This window comes from Fundulus heteroclitus, chromosome 13, assembly GCF_011125445.2.
Source record: "Fundulus heteroclitus isolate FHET01 chromosome 13, MU-UCD_Fhet_4.1, whole genome shotgun sequence".
Taxonomy (NCBI): domain Eukaryota; kingdom Metazoa; phylum Chordata; class Actinopteri; order Cyprinodontiformes; family Fundulidae; genus Fundulus; species Fundulus heteroclitus.
In genome coordinates this window covers 1,857,045-1,882,474 of record NC_046373.1, presented here as the reverse complement: position 1 = coordinate 1,882,474, position 25,430 = coordinate 1,857,045, and the positions used below count along the sequence as shown (strand labels likewise).

Genomic DNA, 25,430 nt, shown 5'->3' with positions numbered 1-25,430 from the left:
GCAGTGCATGACTCTATGCTAGGTAATGAGGTAATTTAGCCATTTGATTCAGGGGTGTAGGCCAAGGGACACACCTAAATGTTGCAGGACACCAATGCTTGAGTATGGAAGATTGAATCCACTGATCTGAATGTTCAATTTGTAATCCTAACCAAATTATTTAAGGAAATATTCCCTTTGACCACTGCCACCATTTTAGATATTATAAATCTATCCTTAGTAAATGATATGTACCACAGGCTTTTAAAGTAGTTATTAAACCTTAACTTAACAAACCTATTGATCAAAATGACTTAAGTCTTTACAGTCCTATATATAATATTCCTTTCTTATCTAAAATTCTTGAGAAAGTAGTTGCTATCAGGTATCATTTACAGAGTTACAGTCAGGCTTCAGAGCTGATCATAGCACTGGAACAGCTCTAGTGAAGGTCACTAATGATATTCTCATGGCTTCAGATAATGTGCGTATGTATGTATGTATGTATGTATGTATGTATGTATGTATGTATGTATGTATGTATGTATGTATGTATGCATGCGTATATACTCATGCACTGTCTGTCCATTTTTTAAAACACCCTACACAATCGCACTTTTCTTTATCTGAGTATGCCATTTTTGATAATGGTAAAATGTATTTTCTTATAGTAAAAATGTACCCGTACTGAACAGCCTGTTATTCTTCTTTTTGTTTTTATATAATATTCCTGTTTGCGGTAAGGCGTATTCTGTCACTTCCTGTTGTTGCTGTGTGAACGACGGAGCTTTGCTCCAGGCTCTCTCGCTTTTTATCTTTAAACCTCTTTGCTGTAACATCTGTTTCCTAACATAAGCACTTTTAAAACATTGTCTGTGGCTGCTCATCACGTTTGGGAACTCCTCGTGTTTCACACGGTTTGTTCTTTGGCGTGATAATAGGGCGTTAGCCTAGCTTTAGCCTAGCGTTAGCCTAGCGCTAGCCAAGCCTTAGCCTCATAATGGCTTCTCCGTGTCTGACTAAGTCTCCTATCTGCTGCTCTCTGTGTCAGATGTTCAGTTATTCCTCTGCCTCCTTTAGTGATGATGGTACATGTAATAAATGTAGTGTTTTTGTAGCTTTGGAGGCGAGGGTGTCAGAATTGGAGACCCGGCTCCGTGCTGTTGAAAAACCAGCTGATAGCCGCTCTTTTGCTAGCGCGGAGCCGCATAGAGTAACTTCACGTAGCGAACCTAAAGCAGTAGCACCCGAGCAGCCTGGTAACCAGGCTGGCTGGGTGACAGTTCGTAGGAAGCATAGCTCTAGATTACAGACCCCAGATCACCACCAACCCATCTGCGTTTCTAATAAATTTTCCCCTCTGAGCGACAATCTCGCCGAGGAGCCGACCTTAATCATTGGCAGCTCCATAATGAGAAATGTGGCACTAAAGAAACCAGGGACCATAGTTAAATGCCTACCAGGGGCCAGAACAGGCGACATAGAATCCTACTTAAAACTACTGGCTAAGGATAAGCGTAAATACCGCAAAATTGTTATTCACGCTGGGGGTAATGACACCCGGTCACGCCGATCAGAGGTCACCAAAGTTGGTGTTGCTTCGGTTTGTGAGTTTGCTAAAACTATGTCGGACTCTGTAATTTTCTCTGGTCCCCTGCCTGATCTGACCAGTGATGACATGTTTAGCCGCATGTCATCATTCAACCGCTGGTTGTCTAGGTGGTGTCCAGAAAACGACGTGGGCTACATTGATAACTGGAGAACTTTCTGGGGAAAACCTGGTCTGATCCGGAGAGACGGCATCCATCCTACTTTGGATGGTGCAGCTCTTCTTTCTAGAAATCTGGCCGGATTTATTAGTTCTCCTAAACGCTGACAACCCAGGGTCCAGACCAGGAAGCAGAGCCGTAGTTTAACACACCTCTCTGCAGCTTCTGTACTGTTACCTACCCATTATCCTATTGAGACGGTGTCTTTCCCACGGCCAAAACTTAACAGATCAAAAACTGATCTAAAAGGAACAAATCATAAAAACCTAATAAAAATCAATATGGTTCACCTTGAACCTAAAAATAAAATAATAAAATGTGGTCTATTAAATATAAGGTCTCTCCCTCCAAAGACTTTGTTAGTTAATGAATTAATTTCTGATAATCAGATTGATTTGTTTTGTCTCACAGAAACCTGGCTACAAGAGGACTACGTTAGTATAAATGAGTCAACCCCCTCCAGTTATTCAAATTTCCACATTCCCAGATCTGTGGGAAGAGGAGGAGGAGTGGCAACTATCTTTCAGTCTGATTTATTAATTAGTCCCAGGCCAACTAATAATTACAGTTCTTTTGAACATTTAACCCTCAGTTTCCCTCATCCAAACTGCAAAGCAATAAAACCTCTTCTGTTTGTTGTTTTGTATCGTCCACCAGGCCCTTACACTCAGTTTTTGGATGAGTTGTCAGATTTCTTATCTGATTTGGTGTTAAATACTGATAAGGTTATTATAGTGGGTGATTTTAACATCCATGTTGACACAGAATGTGATAACCTTAGTGTAGCCTTTAAAACTATCCTAGATTCAATTGGTTTTGCTCAAAATGTGCATGAACCGACGCACTCTCGGCTCCATACTTTAGACCTTGTGCTGACATATGGCATTGATTGTGAAGAATTAACAGTATTTCCTCACAACCCTGTCCTGTCTGATCATTTTTTAATAACATTTGAGTTTAATCTAACTGAATTCTCCACCCCCAAAAGAGGGTTCCATTATAGTAGATTTTTATCGGATAATGCTGTATCAAAACTTAAAGAGTCTGTCCCCTTCTTAATATCCTCAGTATTGCAGAAATGCCCTGTAGATGGCAGCATTGCTGTTTCTTCCCATTCACAAATCGATACCTTTGCTAACAATGTGACTTCCTCATTGCGTTCTGCATTAGACAATGTAGCTCCCTTGAAAAAGAAGGTGATTATTCACAGGAAGCTGGCTCCTTGGTTTAATTCAGAGCTGCGTTCCTTGAAGCGCAATGTTAGGAAATTGGAGAGAAAATGGCGCTCTACACACCAAGAGGAATCCTACTTAATCTGGAGGGACAGACTATTGTTGTATAACAAGACCCTCTGCAGAGTTAGAGCAGCATATTTTTCATCATTAATTGAAGAGAATAAAAATAATCCTAGATTTCTCTTTAGTACAGTTGCCAAACTTACCCAGAGCCACAGCTCTGTTGATCCATCCATTCCCTTAGCTCTCAGTAGTAATGATTTTATGGGATTCTTCATAAATAAAATTGATGCCATTAAAAATAAAATAATTGGCATCCTCCCAAACATGATTACCTCGTCCTCAGTAAGTGAGGCAGCATTGGAGGAATCTTTAGAATCTGCGCAGTGTTTGAACTGTTTAGAAGCAGTAGAGCTTTCTGAGCTATCTAAAATTTTAGCTTCATCTAAACCTTCTACCTGTATGTTAGACCCAATCCCAACCAAGTTGTTTAAGGACATATTCCCTTTGATCAGTGGCACTATTTTAGACATGATTAATCTATCCTTAGTAAATGGATATGTACCACAGGTTTTGAAAGTAGCTGTTATTAAACCTTTACTTAAGAAACCTTCTCTTGATCAAGATGAGTTAGTAAATTACAGACCTATATCTAATCTTCTTTTCTTATCTAAAATTCTTGAGAAAGTAGTTGCTAATCAACTTTGTGAACATTTACAAAGTAATGACCTACTTGAGGAATTTCAGTCAGGCTTCAGAGCTCATCATAGCACTGAAACAGCTCTGGTGAAGGTCACTAATGATATTCTCATGGCCTCAGATAATGGACTTGTGTCTATACTTGTCCTGTTAGATCTCAGTGCTGCGTTTGATACAGTTGATCACAATATTCTCCTACAAAGACTTGAACATACTGTAGGGATTAAGGGGAAAGCATTAGGCTGGTTTAAATCTTATCTGTCAGACAGATTCCAGTTTGTTCATGTTAATAATAAATCTTCCTCAAACTCTAGGGTCACCTGTGGAGTACCACAGGGTTCAGTCCTTGGACCAATTCTCTTTACTATATATATGCTTCCGATAGGCAAAATTATCAGACAGCATGGGATTAATTTCCACTGTTATGCTGATGATACTCAGCTATATTTATCCATAAATCCTGATGAATCCAATCAATTACTTCGACTGCAGTCATGTCTTGATGACATCAAAAGCTGGATGACTTTAAATTTCCTGCATCTAAATTCTGACAAGACCGAAGTTTTAATCTTTGGGCCAGAGTCCTCAAAAAATAAACTTCTTAACCAATCACTTAATCTGGGTGGCATTAAACTGGCCTCTGGTAATAAAGTTAAAAATCTTGGTGTTATTTTTGACCAAGACATGTCATTTAAATCCCATATTAAACAGGTTTCCAGAGTTTCCTTTTTTCACCTCCGGAATATCGCCAAAATTAGAAACATTCTGTCCAGGAGTGATGCTGAAAAACTGGTCCATGCATTTGTTACTTCAAGGCTGGACTATTGTAATTCTTTACTATCCGGAATTCCACAAAATGCAGTTCAAAGCCTTCAGCTGATCCAAAATGCTGCAGCAAGAGTTCTGATGAAAATCAACAAGAGGGATCATATTTCTCCAATTTTAGCTTCCCTTCATTGGCTTCCTGTTAAATCAAGAATAGAATTTAAAATTCTTCTTCTAACGTATAAAGCCCTTCATAATCAAACTCCATCATATATCAGAGCTCTGATTACCCCGTATGTTCCTAACAGAGCACTTCGCTCTCAGACCGCAGGTCTGCTGGTGGTTCCTAGAGTCTCTAAAAGTAGAATGGGAGGCAGATCCTTTAGCTATCAGGCTCCTCTCCTGTGGAACCAACTCCCAGTTTTGGTCCGTGAGGCAGACACCCTGTCTACTTTTAAGACTAGGCTTAAAACTTTTCTTTTTGACAAAAATTATAACTAGTGACTCATGTTACTCTCAGCCACCTTTATAGTTTTACTGCTATAGGCTTAGGTTACTGGAGTATATCAGGATCTAATTTTCTCACTATATTGAGTTCTACTGTTCTTCAATTATGCATTATGTGTTGTCATTTCTGCTTTAACTTTCTGTTCTCTCTCTTTTCTCTTCATAGTAGGTACACCTGGTCTGGCGTTCTGTTAACTGTGACATCATCCAGAGAAGACGGCTCACCCGCTACTACCATCTAATGTAGAACAGATTACTAGATCAATGTGTGCTTCTGTGCTTTTTTGTCTCTCTTGTTGTGTCTCTGTTCTGTCTTCTGTAACCCCAGTCGGTCGAGGCAGATGACCGTTCATACTGAGCCCGGTTCTGCCGGAGTTTTTTTTTCCCGTTAATGGGTGGTTTTTCTTCCCACTGTCGCTTCATGCTTGCTCAGTATGAGGGATTGCAGCAAAGCCATGTACAATGCAGATGACTCTTCCTGTGGCTCTACGGTTCCCCAGGAGTGAATGCTGCTTGTCGGGACTTTGATGCAATCAACTGGTTTCCTTATATAGGACATTTTGACCAATCTGTATAATCTGACCCAATCTGTATAATATGATTGAACTTTACTTTGTAAAGTGCCTTGAGATGACATGTTTCATGATTTGGCGCTATATAAATAAAATTGAACTGAATTGAATTGAATTGAATATTTACGTTTTGTATCTACATGCTTCCATTTGCCTTTCACTGTGTTGCTGGGACACCTGAATTCCTCCACTGAGTGACAATGAAGGATTCTTCTATTCACTGATGCCTTCCAACCAATCTGAGCTCGAGCTGACCAAAAATGTCAGTATGTAAGATATGCAGAAGACTTGTGGCTGTTTTAACTCGAGGGGTGGGTTGATTATAGACGCACGCCACACTTTTCAGGTTTTTATTTGTAAAATGGGGAGATGCACAATGTCGCAGCTGGTAGCGCTGTTGCCTTACAGCAAGATAGATTTGGGTTAAACCCCAGCCTGTTGGTTTTCTGCAGGTTCTCCCCGTGCATGTGTGAGTGCCCTCCTGGTACTCAGACTTCCTCCCAGTCCAAAACCATGACTCTTAGGTTAATTGGTCTCTCCAAGTAGCCCTAAAAAGTGATTGTGTGTGTGCCAGCTTGTGTGTCACCGTGATGGACTGGTAACCTGTCCAGGGTGTACCCCGCCTCTTGCCTAATGAGCACTGGAGATAAGCACCAACATCCTCCTGCATGGAGAAGCAGGTGTAGACAGTGGATGGATTTGTGAAATGTTTTGAAAATCAGGGAAAGGTTTTCCCTTACAGTAAAATACAGCGCAATAAGGTTTATGGCTATAATTTCACATAATGTGAAAAAGTCAAGTAGTTGGTATCTGTGGTCTTATTAAACATCACCGTTTTTTAGTGATGTGATTAATGTGGGAGGAACAGTTTCAGTTGGTACTTGCTAAACTAAGTCATGCAAAGGCCAACCCTTCAGACCTGCCATATTTGATTCTGTCATGTTTTGCTTTAGTTTCCTGACACACATGCAGAAATTACCCTCAGGACTAAAGTAAAGGTTTACTGCTAAGGCTTTCACACGAAAATTGTCTTTGGAGACAGCTGCAGCATAGAGACTCTGACTTGGCGGTCTCTGGAAAAGGAGGAAGGTGGTTTGATGCTGCGTGTGAGAGCGCTAGTTCCACTGCTCACTTGTGGATGCAAAAATGATGATGCAGAAGGAGATACTCCTAATCCTGGTAGCGTGATTGTGATCCGAAGGAGAGGACTTCCTCACACAGGTTTCCACTGGAGGGTGAGAGCGAAACCGAACAATGTAGAGTTTTGTGAATGAGTGTCGGATGAGAGCAGACAGGCAGGCAGATGAGAGCTGGGGTTCGGCGCAGCAGATTGCAGACAACTGTCGAAGGAATGAGATTCAGAAAATGATCTGGCTTCATTGGGATCTGGCGGAGGGGATCCGGGCTTGGTGCGGGCACTGACAACAAAGGCGAAACCTGGAGACACACGGAGCACAAAGGGAAGTCACTTCAAGGTGAAATTCAAGGAAACCAAGAGTCAGAAGCGTGAGTAAGTTAAACTTAGGAAACTCAGGGGGCTTGGCTCTACCGCGTGGGTTGACCATCAGGTGAAGAGCGGTTGTCCTGCAGCTCCTTACATCCCCAGCAACCTCCTCAGCAAACTCAAGGTTGAGGAGGTTGAGGAAGAGCTCTCACAAAACCACACTCACACGCCAGCATCATGACAGATTCTTAATTTTTATTTTTGACAACAGAAAATCCAAAAAAAATAAATGAAACTTTGGCCTCTCCATGTTATGTTTTGTACATTATACATCAGATTTTTCCGTGATAGCGTCCTGGATCCCTTGAAGGCAAGAATTCCTAAGCTCACATTTTCTAGGAAAGACATCTCAATTAGTCTCAGATAAAAAGTCATCATATATATAATTAACGGTATCCCACAAACATGCCAATCTTTTTTCTTAAGTCCCTTTAAGATTTCCACACGTTTGGGTGTTTCCTAACCAAGCCATTTGGACAGTATTGTGAAAACTTGATCCCATGTACTCTGGCCTTTGTGTATATCTTGACTGCCTAACGGTTTCTTCAACACAGACAGCAGAGCCTTGCATCATTCTTGCATCAAGTGAAGCCAGCAGCGCTGATGAATTAAAGAGATCAATGCGGTACAATTATTGTACACACAGTGTAATTGATGAGCATGGGGGGCTGGGAGGACTTTCTCCAGCCCTGACAAGCCAATTCCAGCCCGATCGAAGTGGCTCAATACGGCCTATTAACTCAAAGTGCCTTTATTTACCAGTGATACAGCTCAACTTTGCTTTTGGACGATGTCTCTTTATTTCTAGGTGATCAAACACACCCACACCCACACCCACACAGCAGCAGCAGCAGCAGCAAAGAACTTTCAAAGGCATTGACAATCAATGGAGCATGTCTGCTTTTTCTTCTTCTTTTCACACAATTCAGCAGTTTTAATGGATTCTGTATAAAACCAGAATCCACGGCCTTGAATAATCCTCAAAATTTCTGTTTCAGCCAAAACGGATCTTAGATTGGGCATGCACTACTGCCTTGATTGGTGTTCTCTAATTGATTAACTTGTTGGACGTGTGTCCTAAAAGAGGCCCTACTGTGGTTGGTTTTGTGAGAGTGTGAGGAAAGCAGTAACCATAGAGGTGATGTGTATGGCTGTGAATGCGCTGGAGAGCGAAACTACCTCACGGAGGGGCTCTCACAGCCTCCCCTGTGGCGGCAATAAATTCCCCCTCCGTGATTGGAGGGTGCCGAGGTAATGAGGGGCCCTGGTGAACTCAACGGCCTCACGCCGACAAGACATCCGTGAACGCACCCTCTCCGTAAATAACACCGGCGCCGACCCTGACGGCCGTCGGATCGTCTCGGTGTGCCATGATCACCTTCCCTCAGTAAATCCATCCAATTAACTCTGCTGCCGAACCCAACGAGCCTCTCCTCCAGCCAGTCCCTGGCATCTGCCGCCTAATGGCTTCTGACAGGACGCAACATTTAGAGGGTAAAATTAAAAGTCTCGTCGCACGGCATTCTCCTGTTTCTTCTCGCTATCAATTGCGTTTATCAAAAGTTTTGGACGTGCCGAACCGATGGCCTCGGATTACAATTTGGCTAAAGACGGACAAATGACTTTTGAGTCAGCTTCAAAACCAGGGGAATGCTCTTTGACAGCCCGTCACTTAACTGGATGGATTCCCGCGCGCCGCCATCACACTCCACTGCCTCCGCTTGTTTTTGGAGCCGTCTATTATTGATGTTACACGCAGATTGAGTGGGAAATGGGAAAAACACAGAGGAGTGATGATAAGTGGATTAGAAAATTGCCTCCGTGCCCTTTAGCGGGCCTCAAAAGAACCTTTCTGGTTCTTTACTTTTGACTCTGACCACAACAAGCCAACCTCCGCTGACCTTTCACGTGTAGCGTCTGAGTAATTGAATGAGAACCTGGATAAAGTTAATTGGCTGTTTTCTTAGACTCCGAGAGCCGCTGATAATTAATCAGAGAGAACAAAAGCCACTACATCACCACCTAATTATGGGTGAGTGCTTGGCAGGCTCAACACCCAGCATCCTCGCCGCCGTGGTTTTCTCTTTTATCTCCGAGCAAGTCAGCGTGCGTGGGTGCGTGCGCGGTGCGTTGCGCGTGTATATCATGCGAGCATTTGTTACCTGCTGTTCTGCCTCATTACATTCTTAACAATGTGGTTTGATTACAGGAAGCCAAACACTCCTCTAACATATTTCAGATATTTGGAAGCATTGCTCAAAACATAATTACCTAATAACGTTACGAGAGCATTTGGGGAAATAAATGTGCAGCCTCTGTATGGATTGGAAGTTTAATAGGTGGAATTTTCTGATTAGAACCACGGGAGAGTTAAAGGGCAAGACTTATCTCTCCCTGAAGGCAGGATTTAGAACAACTACTGTATGTGAGGAATTTAAGCTGAACTCATGGGCGCCTCATTAGGTAGAGAGCCCTGCGAGCATAATCACACTCCTTGAGCTTTTCCACACCCCCCTCTATGTTTGAGGCGAAAACTGTGATGCATTTTTATCAGGATTTCATGTGATACACTAATATGAAGTAGAGCATAAAGAGGAAGTGAATGGAAAAGGAAAAAAAAAAAAAAAGTTTTTCGACTGTGAATTATTGTTTAGTCTTCTGGACTCTGCTACCTTAAAATCGATTTAGTCAATTAAGCCAAAAGCCTTCAAAAGTCTGTAAATAGAGTCAGAATGTGTGTAATTTAATCTCAGTATAAATCCAGCTTTTCCGTGAAGAACTTAGAGGTTTGTTGGAGAAGATTAGGGAACAAGTTGGTCATGAAGCCAAAGAAACACAGCAGTTGCGGGGAACTTTAAAGCAGGGTTAGATTTTTAAAGCCAAATCCCAATCTGTGAATTTCTTACAGAGCCGAGTTCGATCCCTCACCTGTAAATAGTAAGAGGATGACTCAACTGCACACCTGCCAATACGTGGCCAGCAAGGCCGTGCAAGGAGAGCATTAATCAGAGAAGGAGCCAAGAGACTGAGGGTAACTCTGAAGCAGCTGCACATCGCTACAGCGCAGGTGGGAGAATTAGTCTACAGAATAACTAGTACTGGTGCAATCCACATAGCTGGGCTTTATGGAAGACAGCAAGAAGAAAGCAGTTGTTGCAAAACGTCGATGCCAAATTCAAGGATATAGCAACAGCAGTTGGCCAAAGAGCCTCACAATCACACTAACAATCATAGAATAGCCAACAACGGTCATGAAAATAAAACAAGTTCAGATTTCTACGAACTATTTCGCATCTCTGTCACGGTTGGGTGCTGGACGATAATTCAATAACAATATATATCGATCGATAGACGTATATCGATGATATAGGTAAAAAAAAGGTAAATAAAAAGTTCAATTGAATTACAGTTTTCCTTCCTTTTGCATTCTAGCTAAGTAGGTTAATATTACAGTCATTATATCCTCCCAACCAATCACAACGCAGACCCAGGAACCAAGCCCCGCCCCCTCTAAGGAGTTCAGAGAGCACACCTTATTTTTTGTTTTGGTAAAAAGTTAAAATAGGTCACAAAGCAACAGCATAAAATGGCCAGGGCAGCACTTAAAATATGTTTTGAATTTGTTGATAATTATCAATATCGATCCAATATGATTTGTATTTGGACTTATTTTATGTGGCCCAGACCACAATTCAAGCACAGCACATACTGCATTTGGGCCACCATCCCAGGTGGGTGATGCAGATGGAGTCCTCTTTATTTATTCATTTATTTATTTTTCATTAGCGCAACAATTTGACAAATTGAAGTGTTCCTAAAATGTAAAGTGGCAATTCTTCCTCTGACAACCATGATTTTTGCTTTGCTCTTTTTAATTTCATAGAGACTACGACTACAAATATCTGGTGACTTTTTCTGACTTTTTGATTTGTTAAACTTTAATAAATATTCACTTTAAAATAAATAAATTAGTACACCCCTAACACACTTTGATACGATGTAAAGTCATCAGTGTACAGCTTGTTAATCTGTAGAACTTCTTCATCCCGTCAGAATATCTCAACATAACGCTATTAATGTCTAAACTGAGGGCAACAAAAGTGAGTACACCACTAAGTGAAAATGTTAAACTGGTTCCCTGTTACACATTGTTATACGCGTTTCATACTGACTACTTTACGTTGTATCAGTGTCATATAAGATAAAAGAAAATATTCACAAAAACGTGAGGGGTACACACACGCTTGTGAGATGCTGTAGCAAACAAAATCAACGTTCGGTCCCATAAAAATTAAATGTTAATTTGTTTTGCTAAAATATTGCATGTGTAGTTTATTGTTAAAAAGTGACAAATAAATGTGCATAACAGTGGAAATTCTAGGGGGTGTTTAATTACAAAATAAAAGATTTTTTGTGACCCACAAACACTCTCCACTTGATCATTTTGGCCTATGTGTGGCAAAATGTCTAGACGGCACTCGTGGAAATGGTTTCAAGTTTGCAAAAAGTCAAAGCCGACTCCAGAGGAAGGAGCAAAGACGCAGTTTGTCGGTCACCAGTAGGATAGGTCAAATTTAACATTAAAGTGTTCTGAAATCAGTTCACTCTTTTTAATTAGGAACGTTTCAACCATAATCAGTTAATTAATTCCTTTACCATCGGGGAATTCATTTTGATCTCAGATACTGTCATTAGATTGTTTTTGACTGTTTAATTAAGACAGATCTTCTCTATTATGGAGCTGATAGCAATTTTCAGACTGTTCCTCTTTCTTTTCTTTTCCAGCCCAGCCCATGTCTGCCCATGGCATCAGCCTTTTATTAAGGAATGCAATATCTACCACAACACAGGACCAATATTCCTCAGAGTCTGCCTCTCCCCCTTCCTCATTCCCTTCTCCAGACCCCCCCACCCCCCCCCACCCCACTCCGCTCCCTTTCCCCCTCCCTACAAAGTGACACACCAACACACACACGCGCGCACACGCGGCATGGCGGGAGCTCCATCTTTGAGAAAATGAGGGACGCTGGGGAGCAATTAACTTCAGCTGGAGACATTAAATGTGAATTCCTCTTGAATGCAGTGCTGCTACCCTCTGGAGAAATCTTAAAGTCAAATATAGGATGTCTGATCATTTACAGCCATATGGTGCAGTGCAGGCTTGGACCGAGATGGTGTGTGTGTGTGCGTACATGTGTCTTCAAGGTCAAATGAGGCTAAATTAATTTTAGAAAGCAGATATTCCTGGATAAATCATAAATCAGGTGTAATTCCAAGTCCGACTGCTAAAGTGTTTGCTAAGTAAACCTGCATGGAGGTGAGTTGAATATGTATGTCAAGAAGTATTATTTTTTCCCCTGACGGCACAGTGGTAGGCCTTGTGTCCTTAGAGCATGTTCTTCCTGTGCATGCATGGTTTCTCTTTGGGTACTCTGGCTTTTTTCCACCGTCCAAACACAAGACTGTTTGGGTAATTGGTCTTTCAAAAATTGCACTTGCCGTATTGTGTGCGCATCCATGACTGATTGTCCTGTGTGTTTCTGTGTTGCCCTGTGATGGGCTGAGAAACTGCCCAATGACGGCTGGAGAAAGGCACCAGAGCCACTACAATGGGCGGATCTTTGCCTCCTGCAAAATTCAAATATAACGAAGAAGGATAGAGTTGTGAAAAAAGAGAAAATAGGACAAGAATAGTCAATGTAAATTTTAAGATTTCCATAGATTGTCATTACATACTCTTTGAATTAATACTTGTCATGTTTCGTGACATAATATAAATTATTTGGTACAAAAGCTGAAAATATCACCGTTACATATTTATATATAGGTAAAGTATATAAATATATACCTACCATACCTATTCGTTTTTTACACAGTATCCTTTATTCTTCAACTTTTTCAGATTTTGTAACCTTACAATGACAAGTTCCAATGTATCATCTGAAAGGGCGATTACCTCCTCTTGATCAACACCTGAACTTAGACTGATATCTAAACTCAAAATTAGCAAAGACAGTGTTGAGGTTTTTGCTTTTGGTGACTCAATCAATCGTTTTGTAAAATCTCCTGGCATTATCACTCATTGTTTGGAAAGAAATGATGATTTTATTGAACTGATTCCTGCTTTAGGGTATATACAGGTCATGAGCCAGACAGAGGACCTACCATCTCAGCCAGCTACAGGAAGTGGTTAAAAATGTCTACTTTTAAAAGAAAAAAACAAATGAGGGCATCCTTCTGCCACTCAGTCGAGCCCCACTTCCGAGCCTTGCCCCGATAACGAGAGATGACTTATGCAACGTTTGCTCGATCCATGGGAAACGAAGAAGGCTGCAGCTGAAAGACATACTACTTGGAGATGTTAATACATGTTAATCTACACAGATGTTCAGAATAACAGCCTTGCATATGAATTTCTTGATCCTATTAGTACATTTGTACTCAGCATGTTTCTGGTCCAGCTCATGAACATGGACACATCATCAATCTGACAATAACATTTTCCTTCAGTGCAGTTCATCCCTAATCAACCATTAATATGTATATTTCTGACCACACTGTTATGCTGTTTAACTTTACACTAGCCTCTCTCAACCAGTGAGGCCCTCGGCGCTCCGGACCCATTACTTCGTAGACTGCAGAACATTTTATTCACATCTATCAAGGCTTTGTTTTCTCAGCTTGATGAACATAACTCCTATTCTGCAGTTGAACGAACGTCTAAATTTGTGAGCCAATATGCAACATCAAAGGACTGAGTAGCACCTTTTAAACTATTAAACCTTAATCTACTTCATCTAAGCCATCCCCCGTGGATTAACAACCGCATTCAGAGAATTAGAAGTGTATACATTTTGGCCGAGGTGAGATGGAAAGCTTAATTTTTTTTAGCTTTGACCTTTTTTTTTTTTCCTTCAATGAAAAACCTTTTAAAAAGTTTTACAGAAATAAAGATCTGAAGCAGGGTTTTGCAACCCGCAGCTCTGGGGCCCCCAAAACACTCTTTGGACCATCTACGATAGCCTAATAAAATCATAGAGAACCAATCAATGTTTTTAAATATACGGCTACATCTCTAGGAATTAATTCTAATTCCTAGAGATGTAGCCTTGAAAAGGTTCAATAATTTTGGTCACTCATTTCAGAAAGATTTATTACATCTAGAGTGAAATATTTCAAGCCTTTATTTCTATACAAAATGGCTGACAGATGAAAACGCAAAATGTAGTGTGTCAGAAAAGTAGAATATTGCCAATAGCTTAATTATTGGAAACTCATAGTGTCACCCCTGATCAGCTAATTAACTCAAAACCTCTGCAAAGGTTCCCCGAGCCTCTAAATGGGCTCTCAGTCTGGGCCAGTAGGCAACGTCATAATAGGGACCATGAGCCACAAAAGGTCATTGCTAAAGAAGCTGATGGTGTATAGAGTGCCGTATCCAAGCATATTCATAGAATGTTTAGTGGAAGGTGAAAGTGTGGTAGGAAAACGATCACCAGCGACTGGGATAGCTGAAGTCAAGCAAGATGTATTCAACAAGTTGGAGGAGTGTCACAAGGAGGGGACTGAGGCTGGAGTCAACACATCAAGAGCCTCTTACAACAGACAAATACTCCACATGGGATAAATGTGTTATACCCGGTATAAAGAGAAAAAAAATGAACTGTGCTCAGTGGTCCAAGGTCCTCTTTTCAGATTAAAGTAAAGTTTGACTTTTATTCGGAAATCAAGGTACCAAAATCTGAAGGAAGAGAGGAGAAGCGCAAAATCCACATAGCTAAAAGCTCAGTGTGAAGTTTCTGGTGAGTAATGATTTGGGTGCCATGTCATGTTTTACTGGTGTGTTTGTTTGAAGTTCACAGTCAATGCAGCCACCAACCAGGAAACGTTAAAGTACTTTATGCTTCCTTCCGGTGCCGGGTTTTATGGAGATGCGAATTTCATTTTCAAGCAGACTGCCAAAGGTACCAAAAGCTGGTTCAATGATCATGGTGGCGGCAAACTGGCCTGACATGAACCCCTCAGACTAGAGAATCTATGAGAATCATTTTCATTATCTCTAAACCATAATTACATACATTACAAGAAGCAAAGGTTTAAAATACTTTACTCCACGTATGATAATCATTCTATAATAATACTGAGGTATATAATAAAATAGATGAATTCCACTTTCTGACATGTGTCAAAAACATTTGAAGGTTTTAAGGAAATTCTTTTTTGTTTTTAGAAATACTTGTAACCAAAAATTCAGGTTTTGTTTTTGTTTTTGGAATAATTGCATAAAACTTCCATAACAGGATGACATTAAAAGAAGTACCTACCTTTTTTCTCTAGATATGTATTTTAACACATCCTTATCTTCTGGGGTTGCTCCCTTTATTATTAATCAGCTGTTCAACCGTTATTGAAGAAAACCGGCCTTAATGCTAATTATGTTCAGAAATATGGGCCAATTTCCAAATTACTTTTAATAGGCAAATTTTAGAGAGGACGTTTCACACCCAGCTTTTAGTCTTTTTTAAATGAAAGCTTACTTTCTGAGAATTTTCCATCTGGGAAAAAAAAAACGCTCTTCTAGGAGTCGTGAAAAACATCAGGGTCATCTCAATGTAATGATTTGTGACGAGAGAACCCAAAAGTAAGCTGGACACTGAGCTGGAACTTAAAGAAAGGGTTTTAATAACAAAATCCAGGTGGCAAAAGGCAGACTCAAAAAACAGGACAGGTACGGACCGACAGACAGGCAGGATGGGTACAAAAATAATCAGAGGCTGGAGAGGGCTTACCGCAGACTGGCGCGAGGGGTACACACAAGACGTTCCAGCAACAAACAAACAACTAAGGCAGGCTTAAATAGGAGAAAGGAACAGGTGAGAAGGGCGGGACCAATAACCAAAACAGGTGAAAGCAATAGAGGGAACATACTGACTAATAAAGAAAACCCCTAGGCAAATAAAACCAAGACTAGAAGACTACAAACAGACTAAGCACAAATCAAAACACCACAACACAGAAATAAATCCTAAAACAGAAAAGTTGACTAACTGAAAATAACCAAAACCACAACAGAACATTACACTCAGATGCTGGTTGTTGTTCTGTTCAGGTAATGCTAGACCTTTCCTGCTGCCTTTTATACTCTCGATCAAAGCATTGTGTATGTGTGACTAAGACCACTCTGGACAGCTTCACATCTTATCTAAGTGAAAGATTTTTCCCTGTATCTGTTGGTAGCAAATGTTCCAGTTTTGCAAAACTTACCCATAGTGTCCCCCTTCGGGATTCATTCTTGGTCCATTTTTGTTTTCTATTTACAGGTTAACCCCTGGTTGGGTCTTACGCAGTTACAACCTATCTTTTTATAGTCACATAAATGACTCTCATAGTTATTCATGCATAAAGCCATCTGTCCTCTCTCTGTCATCAATGATCTCATCTCCTGTCACTTAGAGATCAAAGTTTGGATGTCTCAGAACTTCTTCTTGTTGAATGATGATAAATCCGAGAGGATGCTTTTGGACCCAAAAGTCCGCAGAGATCCTGCCATCCAGACTCTTTCTTTCTCATGGTTTGTGTTGCACCCCTGACGCTAGGAACCTGGGAGTAGTCCTGGACTCAGATCTGAACATTTTGAAACACTTTCACAAAAACAGCTCTTTTCTTTTCTGTTTTTCCCCCACTGACGTTCATATTCGTAACTTTTTATGTCTGGCCATCTTGATTAATGGAATCCTTTATCTTCTGGCCTGACACATAAAGCTTTTTTCACCAAAGAATTTTCGCCAAAACCCCACAGATCCAAACATTTTTCTCCAACTCTTGCTTCCCTCCACTGGATGCCTGTGAAGTTCAGAACTGATTTTCAAACCGCGCTTGTTTTTAAATCTTTGAATTGTCATGGGCTGTGGCTCTCAGAGCTTCTTCCACTCCTTCTGGGACTCTGAGGTCTTCAAACTAACTTCTGCTTTCTCTTCCCAGAGCTGTTTTGATGAATGCTCTTCTGCCTGACATTAGACAGGCTTCCTCCATGTCGTCTTTTATAAACGCTCCTTAAAACATATTTTTCAAAATGAGTTTTTATTCAATGAGCTCGCTCTTATTTATTCTATATCTGCCTTTTAAGCTGCTCTTTTTATTTTTTTTTATTCATGTAAAACACTTTTCAAATTGGTTTTAAAAAGTTCTAAATAAATAAATAAATAAAGTACATTATTATTATAGTCATTATACTGTCATATTCAATAAAAGAGAATATACATTTCTAAGAGGCTTGTTTTTCACATTAAACATGTTGCTAATTTTTATTGGTCTGATGTAATATTGTGATCTTACATGCTTTATTAGCTGAAGGTGGACGAAAATCAGACGTAAGAGAAATAAAGGCTTTAAAACATCAGTAGTCTGAGTTAATTGATACAATTTGTTTCCCTTTGTGAACCGAGTTACTGAAATAAATGAACTTTTCAATAAGCTTCTAATTAATTGAATATGACGGTATTACAGAGCCACAGCTGTATGTTGCAGCATGCCCCGTCTTATAGCCAAATGAGAAGCTATGGAAAATAAATGAACTTTGCCGTTAAAAGTTAATTACACTTATATTGTTCAGTGTTGCACACATTTTTAATTAACCTAAAACACGAGTATGGCAGTTCATGAACTAAATTTCACCTATACTGACTTTATTTTTAATATGTGAGAAAACCAATTATTTTTTTTCACCCCTTTGGCCCCAAAACCCACCCACTGTTGCCCACGGATACTTCAGACTTCTCAGCTGAGAGAGATGATTGCAAGATGCTTTAGTGGCCTTCTTTAAACAGGGATCTTTCTCTTTACATATCTATCTATCTATCTATCTATCTATCTATCTATCTATCTATCTATCTATCTATCTATCTATCTATCTATCTATCTATCTATCTATCTATCTATCTATCTATCTATCTATCTATCTATCTATATCTATATCTATATCTATATATATATATATATAAAACAGTTTTTAATCATCGCTTCCGTTAACTGCTGCATACTGTAAGAGCATTTTTCTAACACACCCTGCAGACTTGGACTACAGAGGTTTTTGGCATGGTAATGGAGACATTCGTTAGTGAGCCTTTAGACGAGCCATGGGTTATAAACTCAGATCAATGTTCAAATGCTCCTGGATTGGCTACGTTTCATTACTTTTAGAGATGCTGTCTCATATCTATGTTGATAATTGATGAAAATGTAACAATGCCTCAGAAAACTGCAGAGAAAGCTCAGAGCTTGCTTTAAAGCAGAGGTTTGGACCAAAACTGAGGGTCGGTGACAGTTAACGGACATGATCACAGAGCAATCTTTGGGTGCTAACAGTGTACAAACCTCAGGTTTCTAATGGTGAAAATACACACAAAGAGGAAAATCTCTTTCTAAAGAAGTTTATCAGGAAAATTGCCTCTCTATGCACAAAAGCGGGGTGCCCAAATGTAAATTGGGCATCTAGGGGAAAGCCCACCCCCCACTAATTCATGCTCATGGTTTACATAACCAGAGCAATCTCAAATCAGTTCAGCTCAAAAATACTTACCAATATGGAAGTGTTGGAACTCATAACCAAGTTTCTAGAATTAATGTAGACGGTGGTGGCTGGTGGCTGGAAGAATCTCCTGAATCGGTCGGTCCTGTCTTACAGCGGACATGAAGAAGCCTAATGACATAATATTCTCAAACTCATGCAGAGGGCATATACAGCCTCAAATATAGAGAATGTCTACAAATACCCAGACATATCTCTTGACATGTCCCTCTGAAAGTTGCAGAAAAACCACATCCATTCGTAGCTGTCAGCAGGCCTCTGGTAGAATTCAGATATGATATTTGACTGTCGTTCCAATCAGGAGTTAATTGTTTGGATTCCTGGCAAGAACACATCATAGTCCACAAGGTTTGAACAGGGTTTTAACCTTTCACTGTCTAAAACACTCAGTTTTGCAGTTCACCAGTATTACTGGCAGCAAAACAAACCCACAACAGGTGTCTGAAATCTATGTCCCTTTAGGCGTTCCAACAAAGCAATGATCCCAAACCACACCGGAACTGATTTTTGAATGGGAAAAGCTGGCTATCTTTAAGCTTTTAGAAGAGCCCAGAACTCTAGCTTCAGTTGTTAAAAGCCGGAAATGAATCTGACATTCATGTTGATGAAGAGTTAATGTATAACTTTTGACTGATAAACGAATGTTGATTTTCCTTTCCCTTTTTCAAGAAAAACAGGGTAAAAGCATCTGAAGGCTCTGTAAACTTGTTTACCCCTGAGAGCGTCAAACAAATCCAACAACATATCTCTTGCTGCAGCAGAAAAGCTGAGAAATAAATGGCATTCCAAGCAAATTGAGGAGTAAATAAAAGACGATTCAGCTACATTCTGACAGCTCAATTATATACATGTCTAGATCATAAAAATAAAGATTAGTGGAACTGCATTTTTCTTCAGAAGCAGCTTTCAGAGACATCTTAAAAATTCCTTCGTCAAACATCAAACTTACTCATTTCATTGTTTTCTGACGAGGATGAGGGAGGAAATCTGAATAATGAAACGTTCCTTTAATCTTTTATTTGAAGAAGTCTCAATTGATGTTGTAACAATTTGAATGTTTTCACCCAGCACGAAGATAACAGTAATTCACATTTTAATTCTCTAAAAGGTACCATTTTATCTAAAAAATACATTGTTTTAACATTACCCAAAGTTTACTATCAAGCTTGTTCTATTTGATGAAACGGTTCAGGAAGAATAATTTGGGCAAACACTGTTTTTTTTAACTAAAGACTTTCAAAAGTGAGACATTTATCCACTTTAGGAAGTTTGGTTAGCCTTTTGATGCACCAGTGGTACGAGGATTGCATGCGTTTTAGCATGAAGGGTGTAAAATGTGCTGCTGCATCAGGACACCGTTATTTTAATAGGTCACATCTTTAAAGTTATTTTTAAAAATTACTTTACTGTTTTTGTAAAAATAAAATAAAAAAACTACTCCTGGGTAGATTTCTTATCTTCTCTGCTTTTACTATACAGCTAGACTTTCTAAGTACTCTGATAATGACTTGAAACAGTACCTCAAAAGACAAGGTTGTAGGTTAAAGGTAATTTTTTGTGCAGATAACTGTTTTTCTTCTGTTGCCTGTTTTTTTTTTCTTCTGGTGTGCCAGCTTTCTCCTGTTTTCATGTTCCTATGGAGGACCATTGATGAAATATATAGTTAAACACATTAAGCTTACTATTTGGCAAAAAAATGGTCAGTTTTGTCTCTTGCTTGCCATTAATTAATGCATATTAGACACTTAAAAATGAGTTATAAAGTCCTTACAGATTAAGCCATCTGTAAGGGGAGGTTTATGGTAAAGTGGTATCTTTTTATTACATGTGCAATCGAACTTGATCAAAGAACCGTCTACATCCAAGAGAAACTCTGCTTTTGTTGCTCTATAAATTTTACCTAAGGTCTTAGTTGATCCCTGAGCTCTGTAGTTCTGTCATGATTTAAAGCGCTGAAAAAAACAACCAAGATCTTTGAAAATCACTCTTCACTTCACAGACTCCTAAATCAAATTTACTAACTCCAATCCCCTCAAAGATTCACTGCTCCCTCAGGGAGGGAGGAGGAAGGGAAAAGAAAGAGAGGGAAGAGAGACAAAAAACATTGTAATCCTTAACAAATGGTAGATTTGTGGCAATATTAGCAGTTATCAGTTGGGTTGCTCCGACTGAGCCTGTATAAGCCAGTGAAAAGATGGATGTGGAACATAATGCAAGCGTATTAGAGCTGGTGACGGCTTGCTAATAAGGGGTGCCGCCCCATTAGAAAATAGGCACAGTGAAAGAAAATGATGTAATTTATTTACAAAATTATAATTTCATGAGGATTTTGCTGGAGGAAAAAAAGTAGATAAAGGACCTTGGACCTGATCGACCAGACTTAAAAATCCAGCAGCAGGCAAGTGACCGTGGATGGATTCATGTTTGAGTAGAGCTTATTGTTATGTCACAATCCCTGACTTCTGCTCCCTCCAAAAAAAAAAGAAAAAAAAATTTGTGCCAGCCACCACACGTGTTTAAATCTCAGATACTTATTTTGGTTTTCCCCTGACTGTTAAGATGAGAGTAAACACCATGGTGAGATTGAAAGAGTTGATGCCTTCAAAAAGAAGATTGTAGAGGTTTATGAGTCTGGTGAGGGATTTCTAGAGAACTTGAAAAGTGTTTAAAATCAGCCATTTCAAAGAACGGAAAATAATCTACAAGTGGAAAACATTCAAATAACTGCAAGCGTGGCCAGGTCTGGCTATCCAAGAAGATTTACCCCAAAAGCAGACTGAAATATGCTCAAAGAAGTCTCCAAATACCCTACAATACTGTCAAGGGACATAAAGTTGTCTCTTGCTACTGTTGATGGGAGCCTCTATACCTGTACAATCAGAAATGTGCTGCAGAAATTTCACTTTCATGGAAGGAGTGCAAGGGTGAGTGTTAGGAAGCCTTTACGCTCTGTAGAAAACCACAGATTCCAGACATTTTCCAGTAGAGAAATGTTAATTTAATTATTTGGAAACCAGAAGAGAGGAGATCTTTGGTGTAAAATTAATACGACATGTATACCAAGAATGAAGTATCAAGTTAAAAGTGTCATGCATTGGGGAGGCTTTACTCTAAGACGACCTGAACAGCTTAAGCCTGGCATACACTGTACAATATTTTCAATCGTGGTACTCATATACAGCTCAAGCTGTGTGACGAAACCACAGGGTTTAACAGTTCACCGCTCACGATATCTGTTCTTACACTGTGCGGCCTGGGGCGCTCTGATGCGATCTGACTGCTCACGCTGTACATTCAAAAACCACATGTCGGACTCAGCCCCGTAGAGAGATGGCGCTACTTGGACTCGTCTACCCGGAAGCCAAATGTAGACAGTAGAAGAAGAAAAAGACTGAAGTGTCAATGCTCACTGTTAAATATGAGGCTCACTAGAATGAAATGCACAGCCTTGGCAATTCTACGAGTTGCTCCTCCGTAGTTTGACTCCATGGTCACACCTACCGCCGCCATGCTTCTCTCCACTCCTTTGTTTTCGTTTGAGAAGATGAAGAAGAATTTCCTTGTTTGCACATGCGCAGTGTACGAGATTGGGGGAAATCGGCTCGTAGACTCTCGTTACTCCCCTTCAACAGCAGGACGCGCTCACGGTTTCTCACGATTTCTCACGATTTCTCACGATTTCTCACGATTTCTCACGATTTCTCACGATCACTCACGATCACTCACGAAGGCCAAATTTTAAACATGTTTGATTTTCATCCGACCGTCTGATTCCTGATTGGGAGGTGGTGGTGAGAGGCGAATTGTCCCTCGTTACCCCCTGGATACTACACGACGCATGATGCAGCTGAAACTCGGCCCGATCCAACAAATGCACGACTGAAGAATCGGCCCGAAAAAGGACGAAAACTGGTACAGTGTACGCTCGGCTTTACCCACAAAGAATCCACCATGGATTCTACTGTGTATCAGTGGGTGCTTGATTAGAATATGAAAACATCTTTAAAAACATAAAGCTGAAGCAAACCTGGATCCTGCGTCCCACTGACCCAAAACATACCAGTAAATCCACAGAGGACTCACAGAAATGTCCTGCTTCGAGTCAAAGCCCATATCTTGATTTAACTGAAACGCCATTGGTTGGCTCAAAAAGAAACCCCTCACAAATGAAAATAAGTAGGGGGACAGACTTTCCTTTAACTGATGTCAGAGATTGGTAGATGGCTGCAAGGGGGGTCTTAATGAAATTATTTTAACCAAAGGGGGAAGAGTATTTGTTAGAGGGTAGGCATAAATAAAAAGTAAGATATAGATATCAGTATGAAAATTGTTCAGTAAATAATTATATATTTACCGTAATTGGGATTTCCCATTTTTTTTAACTTGTTTTTTTTATGTGTATAGTACCAGTCAAAGGTTTGGATTCACCGTTGTCATTCAATAGCGTTTCCTTATTTTTACGACTTTCTACATTGCAGATGCATAGTGAAGAGATCCAAGCTATGATTCAAAAGTATATAGAATTATGTATCAAACACAAAATTGTCACTTTACTCAAAGCATCTTGTATATTTTATCGTTTTCTAAATAAGCCAAAATAAAACCTTGTTTTGATTACTACTTGATTATTACTTTAGTCACTCTTGCCCTTCTCTCTGTGAGCTTCATGAGGTTATGGCCATCCATCCATCCATCCATCCATCCATCCATCCATCCATCCATCCATCCATCCATCCATCCATCCATCCATCCAGCCAGCCAGCCAGCCAGCCAGCCAGCCAGCCAGCCAGCCAGCCAGCCAGCCAGCCAGCCAGCCAGCCATCCAGCCAGCCAGCCAGCCATCCAATTAATATTAATTGTAAGATTAATTTATATTAATTCCAAGATTCCTTTATATTCATTGTAATATTAATACACATAAAGCATACTACTAAGGATGGACTATAAGAGAATCAGACAATACTGGGCATACTTTCAAATATAAAAGTAAATGTGCTAATTTACAAACATGTTACTCAAAGTTAAGTACCTTTTGAAAAAGCATTTGCTTTGCAGATAATTAAAAGGAACATACAATAGCTGATTAGTACTTTGATTAAAATGTGAAACTTTGGAAATGCTATTTGAATGTACACAAGTTGAACCTTAAGCTGGTTCTTATTTTAAAAGAGGTTCTCTTTCTTTGTTGGGGCAATGGCAAATTGGTTTGGAGGGTAAAACGAAATAAATCATCTAATGAGTAATTTGCTGTTGAGTGATTATTAATTAATTTCTTAATAAGTGAGGCGTAATTGGTAATTAGGTTGAAAGTAAATGATCAGTGGGCAAACGACACCTGCACACTAAGTCACACACAAAGTGGATCTCTGCGCTGCAGGGCAAACTAGACCACTGGGGGAGACACACAATAAAGTAAAAGCACCACAGCCTCGAGAAACCCCTCGCTGCTGGACATTTCTGAGACAAAAGCAAAAAAAAAAAAAAAAAAAGCAAAATAAAAAAAATACCCCAAGCCATTTCCCCAGAACCTCCACTGTTATTATCCTCGCACCTTCTTCGAAATAGACGGACATCCCTACAGGGAGCGACCTAGTGGCAAGGAGCCTCCCCCCCCCCTTCTAAGGCTGAATGGCCCACTCCGGTAAATCATACCACCACAGAGGCAATACACACACACACACACACACACACACACACACACACACACACACACACACACACACACACACACACACACACACACACACACACACACACACAAGGACTCCTGGTGAATGGCTCCATGCATGAACGCAGCTGAGCACACACACAGAGCTCCTCTCTCACCTCTTACAGTAAAATATTGCCGAATGCTTCCCAGAGGGAAATAATCTGCCTTCTGGGTTTTATCGCCCAAATGGAGCTCACCTTCTTTTTCTCTTCCTGAGATGTCTCCGGCGACCTCATGTCGAGACAAAGACACAAACACACACACAGACACGCAGATTAGTCGGCATGAATATATCGACTTGCTCGGACAATTGTGATGCATACAGATTAGAGGGTTGGCTTTGCTCGCCGGCTTTCCACCTTTCCTCATATCATCGTATCAATCCCTCTCACCTTCCAACCTTGTCCTCACCCTTGGTTGTCTTTTCAGTTAAGCCTCCTGACCTCTCACCATCGCTACCTCTCACATCTTTATATCCCTCCCGTCTGACCCTCTACCTTTCCCCTCAAAATTTCCCTCCCCTCCTCCTCCATCCCCCCCCCGGCCTTCCCGCCTCTCCACAGCCCACTTCTTGAACCTTTCGCGTTCCCCAGTCTGATCGCTCCAAATCCCGTCCGCGCCTCGTGATCCGGGTGACATTTCAGCGGTCACGCCTGACACCTTGCTCAAAAGTGGGGGGAAGCTTGCCCTCGGAGGCGCAGCCGAACGAAGAGCAGTCCCATTAACATGGGGGGCTGCGGCGCTCATACAAATGGAGAGGAGTTCTCATTAATGTACAGCCTTTTTATCCGAGCGCACACGGCGAGTGCGCATTTCATTGAATATGCAGGAGCAGATGAGACGGAGGGAAACGAGAATGAAAGAGCATCTAATTACATGACAGGCTTGGCCTCTGGATCCCGGTGATTGAATAATACGGCCTTTTCCGATATTACTCTGCGAAGCTTTCATAAAAGCCCCACCACCACCACCACCACCACCACCATACTCTGCTCCACTGCTTGTGAAGCATGTGTGTGTGTGTGTGTGTGTGAACGCTTTCGGCCACTTTGGCCCCATCAGGACTGCCAATTCTGGGACACGCTTTTCGCTCTAGTCCCCAG

At 40.6% G+C, this 25,430-nt stretch overlaps 1 long non-coding RNA gene across 2 annotated transcripts in view; it reads right to left on the bottom strand.

Annotated features, from left to right (window-relative positions):
- Positions 1 to 5,644: 5,644 nt before the first annotated feature.
- LOC118565159 overlaps positions 5,645 to 25,430 on the bottom strand; it is a 63,868-nt gene continuing 44,082 nt past the window's right edge. For both annotated transcript variants that reach the window (XR_004932224.1, XR_004932225.1), the window contains one exon: positions 5,645 to 6,963. This is a non-coding gene — a long non-coding RNA (uncharacterized LOC118565159). The remainder of the gene's footprint in view (positions 6,964 to 25,430) is intronic.